At 43.1% G+C, this 18,082-nt stretch overlaps 1 non-coding gene across 1 annotated transcript; it reads left to right on the plus strand.

Annotated features, from left to right (window-relative positions):
- Window positions 1–16,607: 16,607 nt before the first annotated feature.
- On the plus strand, window positions 16,608–16,736 carry LOC131910178 (small nucleolar RNA SNORA11). Its single transcript, XR_009379037.1, has one exon. It is a non-coding gene; the product is annotated as a small nucleolar RNA SNORA11 (small nucleolar RNA).
- Window positions 16,737–18,082: the final 1,346 nt, after the last annotated feature.

Below are 18,082 nucleotides of genomic sequence, written 5' to 3' on the forward strand. Positions count from 1 at the left end.
ATGAAAGCTCCAATATGACCTGATGACAGTGATTTTCTGACACGAATACGCCTCACAGTCACCAGCAAGCTTACTTTCACAGACCACTGGGCCTCACTCTTACACTTCTGGCTGCCGGGAGGCTTAGGAGTTTGCATCTCAACAAGTGACACTATGTTACTACTCCACCTTTTGAAAATGACTACAGGTTGGGGATTTAGCTCAGTGGTAGAGGGCTTGCCTAGCAAGCACAAGGCCCTGGGTTTGGTCCTCAGCTTGGAAAAAAATGACTACATAATTAATTGATTTCCTTTTATAAAAATAGGACTGGGAGGGGTAGAAAGAGTCTAAGAGCCAGAGGGGTGTGTGGATCTGGATTGGATTCCCAGTACCCACATGGTGGCTGAAAACCACCTGTAACTCCGGTTCCAGGGGAGCTGTTGCCCTCTTCTGGCCCCTTCAGGCAATGCACGAAGGCCAAATGCCCGTACACACTTAAAGAAAAAAACCTTAAGGTCTCACTCTGATCCTGGTTGTCCTGGAACTCATTATGAAGACTAGGTTGGCTTAGAACTTGTAGCAATCCTCTGTGACGTGGGAATACTGATGTTTCCAATAAAGAAATGTGGTTGAGTTGTGTATACAAATTTGACAGCCGGGTGGTGGCGGTGCACGCCTTTAATCCCAGCACTCGGGAGGCAGAGCCAAGTGGATCTCTGTGAGTTCGAGACCAGCCTGGGCTACCAAGTGAGTTCCAGGAAAGGCACAAAGCTACACAGAGAAACCTTGTCTCGAAAAACTAAAAGAAAAAAAAAATGACAGATAACTCTTTAAAGTAAAGGCTGTGAGCAGGCAGCTTCTCTAATGATGGCTGAACAAAGTATTGATCTATGGTACAACAGAATGGTATTAGGAGTCATTTTATTTCTATGTTATTTTAACAGAACTGTAGTATTTGGTTTTTACCATAGTAGTCTCTGGTTCTCGGTCATCAAAATAGTGTCAGTTACAGGTTCCATCTTGTGGAATAGGCCTTCAGTCAAATCAGATGTTGGTTGGTTACTCCCAGAGGCCTTGTGCCACCATTGCACTAGCATATCTTGCAGGCAGGACACATTGTAGATCAAAGGTTGTGGCTGGGTTGGTGTCTACATTTTTCCTTTGGTAGCATGCAGAGTACCTGCTTGTACCAAAGACACTGGCGTGCAGGGGTGAGGTCTCTATGTACACACCAGCTCGACTCCTCCGTGTTCAATGAGTTGTGTAGGTGTTGTCCTCAGCAATAGGACCTTGTCATCAGTTTGTGGAGAGCAACCTATTGTCTTGGCAATAGTTTAGGTTGTTTGGGGGGTTTTCATGGAACCCCTTTGTCCAACAATTCAATTAGGTACAACCCATTCCAGATACTGGAAGCTTCATTTAGTAATAAAAGATGTCTGGCTGGGGTTCTGTCTGCCCCATTATTTGGCAAATCCATTCAGATTGCTTTCATATATGTATATAGTTTAGGAAGTTTCTACTGAATTAGTTTTCCATACTACCATTCAAATGGCCCGGAATTTTAGCTGTCTCTTTTCACATTCCTTCCTCATCCTCCTCACCCCTCCTCCTCTCCTCCTCCCTACTTGATCCTCCCATTCTAGCCCCTCCCACACCAATCCATCCATAGCTATCTATTCTACTTCCCTTTCCTAGGTAGATCTATCTGTCCTCCCCAGCTCCAATCCCTTACTTTATACCTACCCTCTGTGGTATACCTTACCTCACTCAGGATGGGTTTTTTTCTATTTCTGTCCATTTCTGTGAATTTTGTGATTTCATTTTTTAACGGCTTAGTAATATTCCATTGTGTAAATGTAACACATTTTATTTATCCATTCATCTGTTGAGGGACATGTAGGTTGTTTCCAGTTTCTGGCTATTATACATAGGACAATGTTCAGGCAGTGGTTGTGCACATCTTTAATTCCAGCACTCCCTGGAGGCAGAAGCAGGCAGATCTCTGTGAGTTTGAGGCCAGCCTGAATTATAGAGTAAGTTACAGAGCACTCAAGCCTACACAGAGAAACCCTGTCTTGAAAAACAAAACAAAATAAAAAAAAAAAGGGCAGCAATGAACATGGTTGAGCAAGTGTCTCTGTTGGGATGAAGCATTGTTTGGGTATATGTCCAAGAGTTATATAGCTGGATTTTGAAGTAGATTGATTCTTATCTTCCCAAGGAACCACTCTGATTCCCATCGTGGCTGTATGATTTTCAAGTCCCACCAGCAATAGATGCATGTTTCCCTTACTCTTTGCCAGCATGAGCTGTCATTTGTTTTACTGATCTTAGTCATTCTGATGGATGCAGGATGAAATCTCAAAGTACTTTTGATTTGCATTTCCCTAATGGCTAAGGATGTTAAGCTTTCTTTAAGTGTTTCTCAGCCATTTGAGTTTCTTCTTTTGAGAATTCTCTGTTTAAATCTGTATCCCATTTAGAGACCCACAGCCAGACAATATGCTGGGAGTGAGAGACCTTAAACACTAAGCCATAAATGGAATGTTGCCATCAAATTCCTCCCCTCGGGGCAGAAGAGGTCCGGGAAGAGTGTAAGAGCCAGAGGGGATGAAGACACTAAGGAATCAAGACCTCTAAATCAACAGGATTGATGACATATGAACTCCCAGAGACTGAGGCAGCATGCAGAGGGCATGCACGAGTCTGCACCAGATGGGGTCCGAGAGCTGAAAGGAGAAGTGGACACATACCCCCATTCCTAACCCAGAAGCTATCTCCAATTGATGGCACTTGCAAATGAAAGTTTAGTTTCTTCCAAGGGAAACAAATTAGTCTTAAGTGCAGGCCCCATGCCCAGCCGTAGATGGCCAACAGAAAATGGACTCAATGGCATCTTTGGAGGTTCTTTGTCTGATAATGTCATGTTTTTAAAAATTATTATCTTACTTTTATTTTTATTTTATTTATATTTATTTTTAATTTTTTTTTCTCTTCTTTTTTACCCATTAAGTCCTTTGCATTATGGCTTCCAGATTAGTGTTTTTATGGTATCCCTGGGTGTGCAAATGAGTGGGTCACTGTGTCCATTTCTTGTGCCTTTTCTTAGACTCCTTTCTTTCTGTTTGTCTGTTTTGTTCCTATCTTGATGTGTTAATTTTTGTTCTATCTGATATTATTATCCCTTAGATGCCTGTTTTCTAATGAGACAGGAAGGGGGTAGATCCAGATGGGAGGGGTGGTGGGAGGAACTGGGTGGAATAGAGGGAGGATATAGTATATAAGAAAAAAAAAATCTGTTTTCAATAAAAGGGGAAAATGCATATTTAGAGTACTTTGAGTTAAAAAATGTAAGGCCACAGTGACTATTTTAAGATAAACCTTTATATACATTCTTGCTCATTTTCTTAAGGGAAATTCCTAGAAGTATATTTACTTGATTAAAGGCTGTGAATATTATGAAGGCATTTCATGTATATTTAAAAAAATAAGTAAAAGCAAGGAATTCTCCATTTCTTACTGAAGCATTTATGTAAATAAAAGGTACTTATTATACTTCCTCTAGTAATGGTTTTTGTTAGGATGTTTTGTTCAGGTGTTCTATGGCATGCTTGTTGAAATGTAAAAATCAAGTCTTATCTAATAAAAATGCTACACTATGTGTTTTTGTTAGCTGGAGGCAGGAATCAAAAGTATTTGCTTATTTGTAATTTACTGACATCAGCTCTCATTGATGAAAAATGAAAACAGTAACAATAACAACAACAACAACAAATCAGAGTATAAAACCAGAATTTTAGAGAGAGCGAGAGTGAGAGAGAGGGAGGAAAACACACAACAAATTACTGTCCTCCGCTACGAGAGGAGACAAGAAGTGTTGTGGGCAGACGCATGGACCCTCATCAGACAGAAATTGGCCCATACCCTGTTCTTGGACTTGACAGCTTCAGAACCGTGAGGAACAGATTTGTTTGTGAGCTCCCCAGTTCATGGTATTTTGCTATAGTAGGCCAAAAGAACTCAGATTGCTCACTCCCCCTGTGTATAAGCCTTGCTTTGAAGAAATTTGCCAATTTCTAGTGAGTAAAAATCTGCATAATGCTTGCAGTAGTTTGAAAGAAAATGGCCCCCATAGGGAGTGGTGCTATTAGAAGGTGTGGCTTTGTTGGAGTAGGTGTGCCCTTATTGGAGGAGGTGGGTCACTGTGGGGGCGGGTTTTGAGGTCTCCTATGCTTAAGCTACTCTCGGTGTGTGGCACACAGACTCCTCTGCTGCCTGCTGATCAAAATGTAGAACTCTCAGCTCCTTCTCCAGCACTGTGTTTGCCGCCATGTCCCACCAGGATGATATGGACTAAACCTCTGAAACTGTAAGCCAGCCCCAATTAAGTGTTTTCCTTATTAAGAGTTGCCATTAGCCGGGCGGTGGTGGCGCACGCCTTTAATCCCAGCACTCGGGAGGCAGAGCCAGGCGGATCTCTGTGAGTTCGAGGCCAGCCTGGGCTACCAAGTGAGTTCCAGGAAAAAGGCGCAAAGCTACACAGAGAAACCCTGTCTCGAAAAACCAAAAAAAAAAAAAAAAAAAAAAAAAAAAAAAAAAAAAAAAAAAAAAGAGTTGCCATGGCCATGGTGTCTCTTCACAGCAATAGACACCCTAATTAAGACAATGCCTTATTTCAAGCTACAAGCTTTCTCATTGAACACAGAATTTTAAAGAGATATTGTACCAAATCTTTATTGATCTGGTCACCCAGAGAATGGAGTCTAGCCTGTTCAATGTGTTCTTAAAAATGGCTTTTATATCTGTCTAAGTCTTGGTGGTTCCTTTATGGTGTGTAGAGAAAAGAATATGACTTTCCTTCCTATTGTTATCGTTCTGTGCTTGGTGTTTTTGGAGCGATGGGACTGCTGAATTTGAGAGCTCAGAATAGGGAAGAATACATTAATCCTGAGTGCCACTGGCATTCTAAATTTCACAAGTAGATACAAAGTATCTATCTCAATCTCTATCCTATCTATCCATCTATCTATCTATCTATCTATCTATCTATCTATCTATCTATCTATCTATCTATTCTCTTTCTCTCTCTCCATCCATCTACTATCTATTATCTATCTATCCATTATCTATCTATCTATCTATCTATCTATCTATTCTCTCTCTCCATCCATCTACTATCTATTATCTATCTATTTATCTATCTATCCATTATCTATCTATCTATCTATCTATCTATCTATCTATCTATCTATCATCTATCTTACTAAATAGAAAGGATAAAAATATAGTGTGCATAAATGCTGTGGATATGTTTTGTATGCTGTGAATGTGTTGCTCAGATTGGTTGATAAATAAAATGCTGATTGGCCAGTAGCCAGGCAGGAAGTATAGGCGGGACAAGCAGAGAGGAGAATTCTGGGAAGTGGAAGACTTGAGTCAGGAGATGCTGCCAGCTGCCACCATGAGAAGCAAGATGTGAAGGCAGAACTGGGAAAAGCCATGTGGCTAAACATAAATAAGAATTATGGGTTAATTTAAGTGTAAGAGCTAGTCAGTAATAAGCTTGAGCAAATGGCCATACAGTTTGTAAATAATATAAGCCTCTGTGTGTTTACTTGGGTCCAAGCGGCTGTGGGACTGGCAGGTGAGAGAGATTTGTCCTGACCACTGGCAGGCTGGGACTCAGGAAAATGTCAGCTACACATAAATAAAAGGAAAACATAGAAATGATTTTTTTAAAAAAGAAAACGCATCATGTCAGAAATAATAGTGTTATTTATACCTTTACACTAACTCACAAAATGTTAACTGTTATGGCAAAGAGATAACAAAAATACAGAATTAAATGTTAAAAATACTATTATTACTAGGGTACATGAGAGGGTAATGAGGGTGAAGTTTTTTATATATGTTAAAATGCTGTGATTTGGGTGGGCCTACCATGATGCATCCTTCTCCCCAACTCTTGATTCTCTCTTTATTAATGGCACAGTTAACTAACTGTCCATTCAAGCAATAAATGTGGGCATCACCACTACTTCTCAGATCCTGACTTCCCCATTTACATTTGGATGTAAGATTCTAAATTTCCCATTTCCCAGCTGTCTTCTTGGCTCTCATCTCTATTCACACCCTGACAAGTATGGCCTGAACTTTCCAGTGATTTAATGTCTCTGACTGGAACTTCAGTCTCTTTTACAGACTGATTTCTCAAGAGCATATGCAGACTTTGAAGCCAGACAACCCTGGGTTTGAACCACGCCATTAATTACTAGCTGTATGACCATAAAATTATTTAATGTTTGTGTTTTCTGTTGTGTGTGTGGTGCAGTCTATGTATGTTTGAGTGTGAATGTTTATGTGGGGGTAAGTATGGAGGCCAGCAGTTTATTTTGGGGGGTCTTCCTCAATCACTCATCATGCTCCACCTTTTTGTTTTTTGAAAGAACATTTTGAAAAAAATATTGTAAAGAAATGATTACAAACTTATTTGCATATATAGGAAATCTTATATGTATGTTACAAAGACACTTGACCTGAACTCATTTTGTTCTTTTGTCTCAGATATTTATCCAGAATGCTTAGGTATTAAGCAATTATAGAAGATCATTTTGTTCATGGTTTTCAGACAGGGTCTCTCACTGTGATGGCTAATCTTGGTTGTTATCACACCATGGCAAGGGACCCTGAACTCAAGAATGGCCTTCATCAGACTGGCCTTAGGGCCTGTCTGTGGGGGCATTTTCTAGATTGCTGGTGGATGTGGGAGGCCAAGCCCAGCCCACTGTGAGCAGTACAATTCTCAGGCATGTGGGGCTGGGCTGCATAGGAAATAGAATGTACCTGAGGGGCTGGAGAGATGGCTCAGTGGTTGCTCTTGCAGCCGACCAACGTCTGGTTATCAGCACCCACCTGGTGACTCAATGACTCACATGACTACAGTTCCAGGGACTCCAAAGCAGTCTTCTGGTGAGTGACTGTGGGTACCAGGGACTCACGTGGTGCACATAATACATGCAGGCAAAACACTCATACACATAAAACTTTTTTTTTTTTCTCCCCATGACAGGGTTTCTCTGTGTAGCTTTGGAGCCTGTCCTGGAACTCGCTCTGTAGACCAGGCTGGCCTTGAACTCACAGAGATCCTTCTGCCTCTTGAGTGCTGGGATTAAAGGCGCAAGTCACCACCACCCGGCCAATAAAATAGTTTGTATAAAGCCTCTGAAATTGAGCCTGGAAACGAATCAGAAAGCAGCATTTCTCCGTGGTTTCTACTGCAAACTCCTGCCTTGAGTTCCTTCCGTGGCTTCCTGTAATGATGGACTGTAAATTGGAAGATGAAAGAAACTCTTTCCTTCCCAAGTTGCTTTTGCTCATGGTGTTTATGACAGCAACAAGAAACTAAGAGGGACAGCCACAGAACCTGGAGCTCCTAGATTTGGCTAGTGTGGCTGGCCAATGAGCACCAGGTATCTGCCTGTCCTCACCTCGGGGCACACAGTCAGGCTTTTCATGTTGGTGCTGAGGATTTGAGCTCAGCACTTTCCCAACTGAGCTATTTCTCCATCCTAACCTTTGTGTTTTCAATCTGGGTTCCACACCCAAGTGCAGTAGTTCACATCGTAGGCCTGCTGAGTTCTGATGAAGGGATCTACAGTGTACGGTGACTGGTGAGCTTTAAGTGATCTGCAAGGGACAGCCATTTTAAAGACTGTGTATCTCTCAAGTTGACAAACCTTCAGGGGTTCCCTCATCTTCGTAGGTTCTCCCGCTCCCTCCCACCTATTAGCAGGGCCAGCTCCTGTTCAGTCAGCAGGCTGTAGCTGGGTGTCTACTTCTCATGAAAAGCCTACTTCTGGCTTTTGTCTTGAAACTCTTACTGCATTCAGCTTACTGTAGCAGAAATCATGTTTATATAATTATCTTTGTGAGTTCAGGACTTTAGGGTGGGGCCAATCTCTTTTAAATTCTGGATGTAGTTCTGTCTGTGTATAGTTCTGTGCGCAATTAGAAACAATATATGGCTATTAGGAAGGGTCATGAAAGACTGGGGATGAAGGTGACACTTCTTTTACCAGGTTGATTTTCATCCTTTGCTTTCACTATTTTTTTTTATTTTTTGATCTTTTGGGACAGGGTTTCTGTGTAGTCCTGGAACTCATTCTGTAGACCAGACTGGTCTTGAACTCAGGGATCCACCTGCCTTGACTCCCGAGTGTTGGGATTAAAGGCACACGTGCCACCACCAGTTTGCTTTCATTATTTCATGTAGCTTCCCTAAGACAGAATTAACCTTGGCGTCTGTGTTTTTTTTTTTTTTTTCACCCGTGCCAAAGACGGATGTAGCTGTACGTACCACTGAGCTACATTCCCAGCTCTCTCAGGCCTTTCTAAAACTTTCCTGCTACCCTGTCTAGCCAAGTCCTGCTAGGTGAGTTAACCTCTCTAGGGCTGTTACCTCACTGCAAAACGAAGGTATCATGAGTACCTATGAGAATCAAGCACTCAATAAATGTGAGTTACAGCAATTACGTTTACTAGTTCTTTTTCAAGATTTTCAAGCACCTTTCCACTTTCCTATCCTCTTCTCTCTCCACTTGAGCTGCTGTCCACACCTGCCACGTGGGACTCACCCGAGACCCATACCTCCTTCCTAAATCCTGATTTTAAAATGACATATCCTCTTTCAATTAGGAAGTTAACCAACCAACCAACCAAAAACCTCACTGTACATCTCGGGCTTGGAGTTATGCAAAAATACTCGTATGAATTAAGAGCGATCACCCTAAGTGACTCTATAGCGTCCTTTCGCTGCAGACCACTCCTGCGGTCCCCGCCCCGGCCGGGCCCGCACCGGGATCCCCGGGGCCCGTGCTCGGCCGCTTCCGGTGGGGCCTGCGCTCTGGGCGGCGGCTCGCGCGCTCATCTCGCCCGGCGGCCTCATGCAGGCTGAGCGCGGGGCTCGGGGTGGCCGCGGGCGGCGGGGCGGTCGGGACCGGCCCGGAGGGGACCGAGAGCGGGCCGGAGCCGCGGCGGCGCTGGCGAGAGGAGGCGGCGGGGACGGAGGCGGCCGGCGGGGTCGAGGCCGGGGCTTCCGCGGAGGCCGAGGAGGCGGCGCCCCGCGAGGCGGCCGCCGGGAGCCTGGAGGCCGAGGCGGCGGAGCTGGCACGCGGGTAAGGGGTGCCGATGGCTGCGGCAGCCAGCCGGCGTGCAGGACGCGCGCGCGAGCCACGGCGCCTGCGCGGGACGGAGCCGGGGGGCGCGCGTGGACGGTGCACGCGCAGGCCCCCCCGGCTGCCGGCGGTCCAAAGACTGGGCGACCGACGGGTTTTGCTGGCGCCGGGTTCCCGGAGTCTGAGGGTGTCCCGGCTACCGCGCGCTGTCACTGAAATTAGCCCCCCTCCCCGCTGCGGCGCGGGCCGGGAGAGGTTTCTCCCTGGGTGCATGAACCCAAACAGATTTACTCAGAGAGGTGTTCCTCTATCCAGTGTTTCCTTTATCCCATCCCAACATTGCCTAGGTGACAGTCTCTGTGGTCATCTACATCTGGATGAAGGGACGTGTGGAAGATTATGGTTTGGATTGGTGATCTCTAAGATCCCTTCCACTCTTCAGATTCATGTTTCGTCTTGCTAAGAATACTGTTAGGGGTACCTAAAGACTGACCAACCTTCCTGAGGCCTCTCTGTTCTCATTATCTTATGGTGGGCACATTGGTGCCTTAAATCAGGATTAACTGCAGAGCTCTGAAAGCTAAACAATCAATAGAGTTTTGGCCGGCTGTGCAGGGATCCCACACGGTGTACATCCTTTGCTTTGCCTCTGGATGACTAGACTGCAAATGGAAACAACTTCTAGATATGCACTACTCCAAAGTAACTTATTTGGGAACCAAGAGGCTCTGAAACCCTTCCTTCTTAGGATGGGTGGTATGAGCCCTGAGCTTACTAACTTTGATAACCAAATCCTCAGGCCAGTCATCTTCACTGAGTACCTAGCTAAAACATGACACTATCCTTGATTCAGTCATTAACTTCATAAAATGCGAGACTTTGTTTAGTATTTATATTTTAGAAATATATTAGTGTGTGTGTGTGTGTGTGTGTGTGTGTGTGTGTGTGTGTGGTGTAGGGGTGCACATGTGTGGAGGTCAGAGGACAACCTTCTGGAGTCTATTCTCTCTTTGCACCATGGGTTACCAGGATAGAACCCTGGTCATTAGGCTTGTACAACAAGCTATTGAGGTATCTTACTGGCCCCAAAATATATATTTAAATTTAAATGACACATAGTAACTATACATTTATGGGGTGTCAAGTAGCATTTCAAAACATGGATACAGTGTGTGTAATGATGAGATCAGAAGAATTTGATATACCTATCATGTTAGAAATATATTACTTCTTTGTGTTGGTGTGCTGACTAGTCTTATGTCAACGTGACATACAAGCTAGAGTTATCTGAAAAGAGGGAACTTCAATTGTGAAAATGATTCTAAAAGATCCAGCTGTTAGGCATTTTCTTAATTAGTGATTGATGGGGTAAGGCCCAGCCCATTGTGAGTGGTTCCATCCCTAGGCTGGTGGTCCTGGATTCTACAAGAAAGCAGGCTGAGCAAGCCAGTAAGCAGCACCCCCCCCCCCCCCATGGCCTCTGTATTGGCTCCTGCCTCCGGGTTCCTGCCCTGCTTGAGTTCCTGTCCTGACTTCCTTTGGTAGTGAACCGAATAAACCCTTTCCTCCCCAAGTTGCTTTGGTAATGGTGTTTCATCACAGCAATAGAAACCCTAAGACAGTTGGCAATATTAAAAATCCTCCAGGCTAGCTGTTGTCTAATAATTATTTTTTTCAACCATAGTTATCATACTTTGCTTTTGATCTTTAGAAGTGATTCCTTCTATCCGAGTGTACTCCTGTACTCATTAACCATCTTCTTCATCCCTCCTTCCCCACACCTTTCCTAGTCTCTCATAACCACTATTCCATATTTCTTTAAGATCAGCTTTTTAGTTTCCACATATAAATGAGAAAATACAGTATTTGTCTTTGTGCACCCAGCTTATTTAACTTGACATAATACCCTTTAGTTCCATCCATTTTTCTTCTAGTGACCATTTCATTCTAATGTTCTGAAGGCTGGCTGAATAATCCTTTGTGTCTATATATTCTCTCCTTTTGAAAAAAGCCTCCCCCCCTTTAAAAAAATTATATATGTATGTTTTTGTGCACATAAGTGCAGTGCTAGCAGAGACCAGAAGAGGGCATCAGATCCTTGGAGCCCTAGTTAAAGACAGTTGTGTCCTCCAGACAAATGCTCTTAACTAACTGCCTCTGAGGGCACCTGCACACATGGCGTATGCTTACATGCACACACACAAACATGTAAATAAAAAAAAAAACATGAGAATGCCAATGTTTCTTATGCATAGTGACTCCAGTTCTATTGGATATGTACCTAGCAGTAGGATTGTGGAATACCTGCTTTTTTTTTTTTTTTAGAACATCCATACCGCTTTCTGTAATGCTGTACTAATTGATGTTCCCACAGCATAAGAGAGTTCATGTCTCTGCATCTTCCTTAGTCCTTGTTATTTTCCAAATTCCTTCTCCTCCTCTTCTTCCTCTTCTAGACTGGATCTTACTCTGTAGCCCATGCTGGCCTCAACTCAGGATCTTCTGCCTGTACTCTAAGGTATGGGATTACACAGGCACTTCACCACATCTGGCTTTCTTTATTTAACTGTTTGTTTGTTTGTTGAGACATAATCTTACCATGTAGCTCAGCCTGCATCTGGTTCTCAGTTGGTGGCATCACAGGAGTGCCCCTGTTTTATTTTAACAGCTTTTTTGTTTGTTTGTTTGTTTTTTGCATACAGGGTCTCACTATGTAGACTTGGCTGGCCTGGAACTCACTATGTAGACCATGCAGGCCTTGAACTCAGAGATCTGCCTGCTTCTGCCTCCAGAGTGCTGGGTGGGATTGAAGGTGATCTCTCACAGTAGTTTTTTTTTGTTGTTGCTTTTTGTTTTTGCTTTTATTGAAAAATTTCTAGATACTCCTAGGCAAATAGTTTGTTCTCATGATTTTGTGCATTGAACAGTTTGAAGTCGTTATATAATTTACACAGTCCTCTTTTGCTGGGTAAACAGTTTGTAAACATTTCCTCTCCTGTAGGCTGTTCTCATACTCTTGGTTGTTTCCTTTGATGTGCAATAGCTCTTTTGATGTGATCCTATTTGTCAAGGTTGCTTCTGTTGTTTGGGCTTTTGAGGTCATATCCAAAGAAAACTTTGCCCAGAGCAATGTTCTGAGATGTCTTTCCTGACAGTTTCGCAGTTTCAGGTTTTATATTTAATTCTGATTTACTTTGAGTTGGTTTTGTATATAGTTTATGTCTCTTGGGTATGGATATGTACATGTATCGCTGGGGTTTTCTGTTCTGTTTCATTGGCTCCTCACTCCCTTTTTGGTGGTGGAACTGAACTTGGGATGGAGTGCATGCTATTAACCACATTTCAACCACCAGCTGTCTTTGTACCAGGACCACACAGCTTAGCCTGTTGCCTTTGTAGTGTGTTTTAAGGTCTGACATTGTAATGCTTAACTTTTGTTCCTCTGCTCAAGATATTCAGGGTCTTTTACAGTTTCATCCAAATTTTACGAGTGGTTGTTCTGTTTCTGTGCAGAATGTCTGGGTGTCTCGGGGGCATCGCACCAAATCTGTAGATCACTTTGGGTATTACGTGTAGTAGAAAATTATTTTAAGGTGTGTTACTTTTGTTTATGTTGCATTTGTTTAACTCTGTGAAGCTGTGTTACTGTGCCTGTCTAAAACACCTGATGGTCTAATAAAGAACTGGCCAATAGCAAGGCAGGAGAAAGGATAGGCGGGGCTGGCAGGAAGAGAGAATATATGGAAGGAGAAATCTGTGAGGAAGGAAGGAGCCAGAGAAGGAAGGAGGACTCCGGGGGCCAGCCACCCAGCCTCCCAGCTACACAGCAAGCCACGGAGTAAGAAACAAAGAAAGGTATACAGGAATAGAAAAGGAAAAGCCCAGAGGCAAAAAGATAGATGGGTTAACTTAAGGAAAGCTGCCTGGAAGCTAAGCCAAGCTAAGGCTGGGCATTCATAATTAAGAATAAGCCTCCAAGTGTGATTTATTTGGGAGCTGGGTGGCGGGCCCCCAACAAAAGAGCAAAAACCCCAACAACAATTACGGGCATTTGAACAGTAGTAGTTTTTCCATCTATGAACTCGGGAAGGCTCTGTGAAATCTCGTAATTTAGTGTCTTCAGTTATTTTCATTGATGTTTTATAATCATCATTGCAGATGTCAGTCACTTCTTTGACTACATTTAGTCATATGTATTTTATTTAAAGTTTTTGCTGGTATTGGTTTCTCGATTTTTTTCCCACTTTCACCAATACTGTTGGTGAAAAAAAAAAGCAACTACATTTTGTATGTTAATTTTGTATTCTGTAACCTTTCTGAATTTATCAGTTTTAATGTTTTTGTTAGCATTGTTTTATATATATGTATTTATATAAATTATATAAATATACATAATTAATGTCATCTGTGAGTAGGGATTACTTAACTCCCTCTTTTTCTGTTTGGATGCCCTTCTTTTGTGTTCTACAATGGCTGAGACTTTTGGAGACAAGATTGTACTATGTAACCCTGGGTGGCCTGGAACTCACTATATCAACCAAGCTGGCCTCAAACTCACAGAGATCCACCTGCCTCTGCCTCCTGAGTGCTGGGACCAAAGATGTGCACCACCACCACCTGACATGATTATTGTTTTGATGAGTTGTTAACAGGGGGGAAATTAAGGACTGTTAGCATTTCTTGGGATTCCCCCACCCTTTTTCCTGCAGATAATAGTAAGTAGTGAACATTTATTGAACACTTAGTTATGAGACTTGCACATTGAGGCACAGCTAAGTCACTCACAGTCATGGTTAAATTACTAAGTCACAATTAAACCAGAGCTCACTGAGCCTGGATTCAACCTGGGTCTGTTGACTCCAGAGCTCGCTCTTTTTATTACTTCCCTGAGCTTCTGGTACAGTTTGAAAAGAGGTGGCTCAGTGGTCAGAACTCTTGCTGCACAAGTGTGAGGATCTGAGTTCAGATTCCCAACACCATGTAAAAAGCTGGGCGTTGCAGCTTGCACCTGTAACCCCAGCACTGTGTGGTTAGGGCAGAGACAGCAGGATTGTTAGGGCTTGCTGGCTGCCCGCCTGGCTGAGCTTCAGGTTCAGTGAGACAGTGTCTGAAGTCAATAAGGCAGAAGGCAATGGAGGAAGATACCCAATGTCTTCTGACTTTCTCGAGCATACCTGAAGGCTTGAATACACAGGTACACCACATGCGCGGGGCTGGGGGGGGGCGGGGGGGGGGAGAGGCGTCGAGAGAGAGAGAGAGAGAGAGAGAGAGAGAGAGAGAGAGAGAGAGAGAGAACGAACTGTTGTGAGGTTTTCACATCTCTCCCCCCTCATGTTTAAATATAATTGTAAGGCTGTATAGTGATACTGGTAAAGCATTTAGTTCTTTGAATGTTAGCAGACCTATGTGTTCCTTATCCATATTTATATGGCAGATGTATATGTCTGTATTCACTAAAAAAAGGAGTGAAGCAAAAATCTCACTATGTAGCCCAGGCTGGCCTTTATCTGTGCTACCGTTTCTAGTCTGGTGACTTTTTAGTTATATCCAATAGAAAGCAAGAAAGCTGTTAATTACTGCACTAAGGAAAGTAGAACTTTGAAGGCATATTGACATATTGATTTGTTTATATTTTACCTTTTTTTTTTTTTTTTGCTTTGTAACTACTCCCTGGCCTGAGTAGTAAACACTAGCCATTGCTGAGATTCTTACACGTTGTAAAAGGCCTTAGAACCTGGTTGGTGTCACATCAGGTCTTGGCAGGTGTCTAAGGCTTGTTCTGTCCCTGAGACTGAAGGGGGTTGCTGGCATCATGACAGCCAGTAGTGCCTGTAAACTTATTAAACTCAGACTCTAACAACAGCTTCCAAGAGTGCGTTTCACTTTCCCAAAAGACTGAAGCCGGCTTAGCTAGAAGCTGAATCTGCCTGAACAGAAATTTGCTTTAGGATTACATTTTGGAGCCAGCTTACATGGTGACTTCCAGGACAATCTGGGCTACATTGTGAGGAAAAGGTACTTGGCATTCTTTCTTGTCACTGCGAGCCATTGCGTAGGCATCAAGTGTCCTTTGTAGCTCTTCTTGGTAGCAGTGTGCTGTTTTTCCACTGGCTGTTATTTCACCCACATATTTCCATAATCTACACAGATAATTCATCCTCAAACCATTTTACCTACTCTGAAGAAACCATGCATAATGCCGTGTCTATAAGTTTACAGCTAATATATTTTAAAATCAAACGGTTCAGATACTTTTAAAATATGCAATTCCCAGCATATTCTGTGCATTTGTTAATTAAAACATGGAGCAGGAAAGCATTTTAAGGGCTGAGGATGCAGCTCCGTTGATAGTGTTTGGCTAGCGTGCATACAGCCCTGGGTTTGGTTCCCAGCACCACATAAACCCTGGGTACGGTGTTGTACACCTTACAGAACTCAGAACGGGAGGCAGACTTTCAGAACTTACAGAGTAGTTAGAGGCCAGTGTGGGCTACATGTGTCCCTGTCTCAACAACAGCCATAGAAGCATTTAAAATAAGTCACACTGTTTTTATGGTTGAATGGTCTTAAATACTGTAGCAACTTGATACTGGCTTCATACATTTAAAAATCACATCAATAAAGAGATGTTTCAACTGTTCCTTATATTTTTAAACTCATTTTCTCCCCACATTTTACTCATAACTTTATTTGGGGCAATATATTTTATGCTAGAAAATTGTTTAGTAGCTGCCTTTCATTTTCTATGTAATAATTTTTGTTTTATTTTGTTTTTTGTTTTGAGACAGGGTCTCACATAGGGCAGACTGGCCTTGAACTTCTGATTCTCCATCAAATTCATATATTGTTTTAGATCATCAGTTCTATAATAGTCTTATTTTTGTATTTATGAAATCGAGTTACTAATACCGAGAGACTGTTAATTGATGTGTATTTTGTGAGAAAGTCACTATGTATAGATACCTATATGTTCTCCAATGTGAATAGGATCATTATCATTTGTGACAGGCGCAATTAAAACTGTTCAGCTAGTAAATACTGAAAATGTGCTGTATGACTTTCATGTATGTGTGTTTGGAATTCCTGGACATCTGGAATTGTGCTGTTATGGTTTAATGTCTGTTCATTTAACCTTGTGTTCTTTGTGTGATTAGATTCAGTCTGTCCTTTCCACGCTCTGGAGTGTGGCTTACTTAGAAGTAAGTAACTTCTTTCATCAACACAAGTTCTCCTTAAAGGATTTTCTTTTTCTTTTTTCTCTTCGATTGTATGAGGCGAGGTCTCTTGTTCTACAGCCCAGGCTGTCCTGGAACATGATATTATAGCTTGAGATGGCCTTGAGCTCTTGGTCCTCTTGCCTTAAGTGCTGGAATTATAGGCATGTGCCATCAGATCTAGCAGGACACCACTCCCCCCAAGAAACAAATACCAGAGTTGAAAGTAAATCTGTAAATTGGGGTGTGCTCAGAGCAGGGTGCCTGAAGGATGGCTCCTCTGTTTATAACACACCCAATAGAAATCTGGTCATTGTGTGAGGAGGGTTACAGAATGCATTGCTTTCCGCTGAGCAAATGCCCTACACATTAAAAAACAAAATAAGCCAGGCGGTGGTGGCTCATGTTTTTAATCCCAGCACTCAGGAGGCAGAGCCAGGCAGATCTCTCTGAGTTCCAGGCCAGCCTGGTCTACAGAGAGAGATCCAGGACAGGCACCAAAACACAGAGAAACCCTGTCTCGGAAAAAAAAAAAAACAAAACAAAACCAAGTTGTGTTAACTCCACCTCTGAAGCCCCTTTCCAGCTCCAAAACAATGAACAGAGAACATGAGGCCCAGGGCAAGAGGTGTAGCTAGGTGTGAGAACATGTGCCTAGGTCTGAACAGGGCCTAGGTCCTATCCTCCGCATGGGGAAGACATTCCTGCCAGTCCCAGGTACCCGCCCCCCCCCCCCCCCCCCCCCCCCCCCCCCCCCCCCCCCCCGCCTGGAGCCTTGCTTGCTCTCGCTGGGTGGAACTGGAGTCAGAGCACAGTTTTAGCTGTGAACAGAAGGTGGGGCAAGTGGCACATTCACGGAGCCAACATGCCCGGCTTGCAGCAGCAGGGAAAGCTCCTCATTGGCTGGGTATTTACTACTCAGTGTACCGCTTCCCGAAACCTTGCTGCCCCAACCCGCTGGGAAGGTCTGAGAAATAATACACTCTCTTCATCATGCTCTTCGTTGTTTTCTCCTCCCCCCCCCCCTTTTTTTTTTTTACAGAGAAACTTCCATTTCAAAAGAGTCTCCATTGTGTGTATTATTTGTTCATGGTCTATGTTACTTTTTCCCAAAAGTACATAAATGCTGAGCTTCCCCCAACCCCTTCTCCCTGTTTCCCACTCTGGTTAGTTCCCTTTCTTCCTCAGTTTCCCTTCTTCCACACAGTTTCACAGACACATGACTTTATATGTCTGTAAAATCTAGGACCCACAAATGAGAGAAAACATGATTTTTTTCTGAGATTGGCTGGATTTGCTCTCATTAACCCCAGTTGTGCCCATTTTCTTGCATGTGCTGTGACTTTCTCCTCCTCTGTGGTTGAAAGAACTCTGTTGAGTATAGAAATCAGATTTGCTTTATCCATCCTTGCGGAGGAAACTCTCTTGATGGTAGAGTGTTTTACTTTTGGGAGATGTGAGATGTTTTCCCTGCCTGATCAACAGCATGCATGCCTGGGCCATGATAACTGTATGTTTCATGTAACCAGGGTATTTTATCCTTAATGTGGCATTTCCAGATGGAAATCTTTCTTGGAACTGACTTGTAGGGTAAACTCCAGGCCTGGAGTGTTACCATGTTTCTGAATGTTGGTATAATTTTACTTATTAATGTATATTGGGTCTCAGAATCAAAGCAGAACATATCCACAGAATACACCACGTGAAGTAGCAAGC

This window comes from Peromyscus eremicus, chromosome 4, assembly GCF_949786415.1.
Source record: "Peromyscus eremicus chromosome 4, PerEre_H2_v1, whole genome shotgun sequence".
Taxonomy (NCBI): Eukaryota; Metazoa; Chordata; class Mammalia; order Rodentia; family Cricetidae; genus Peromyscus; species Peromyscus eremicus.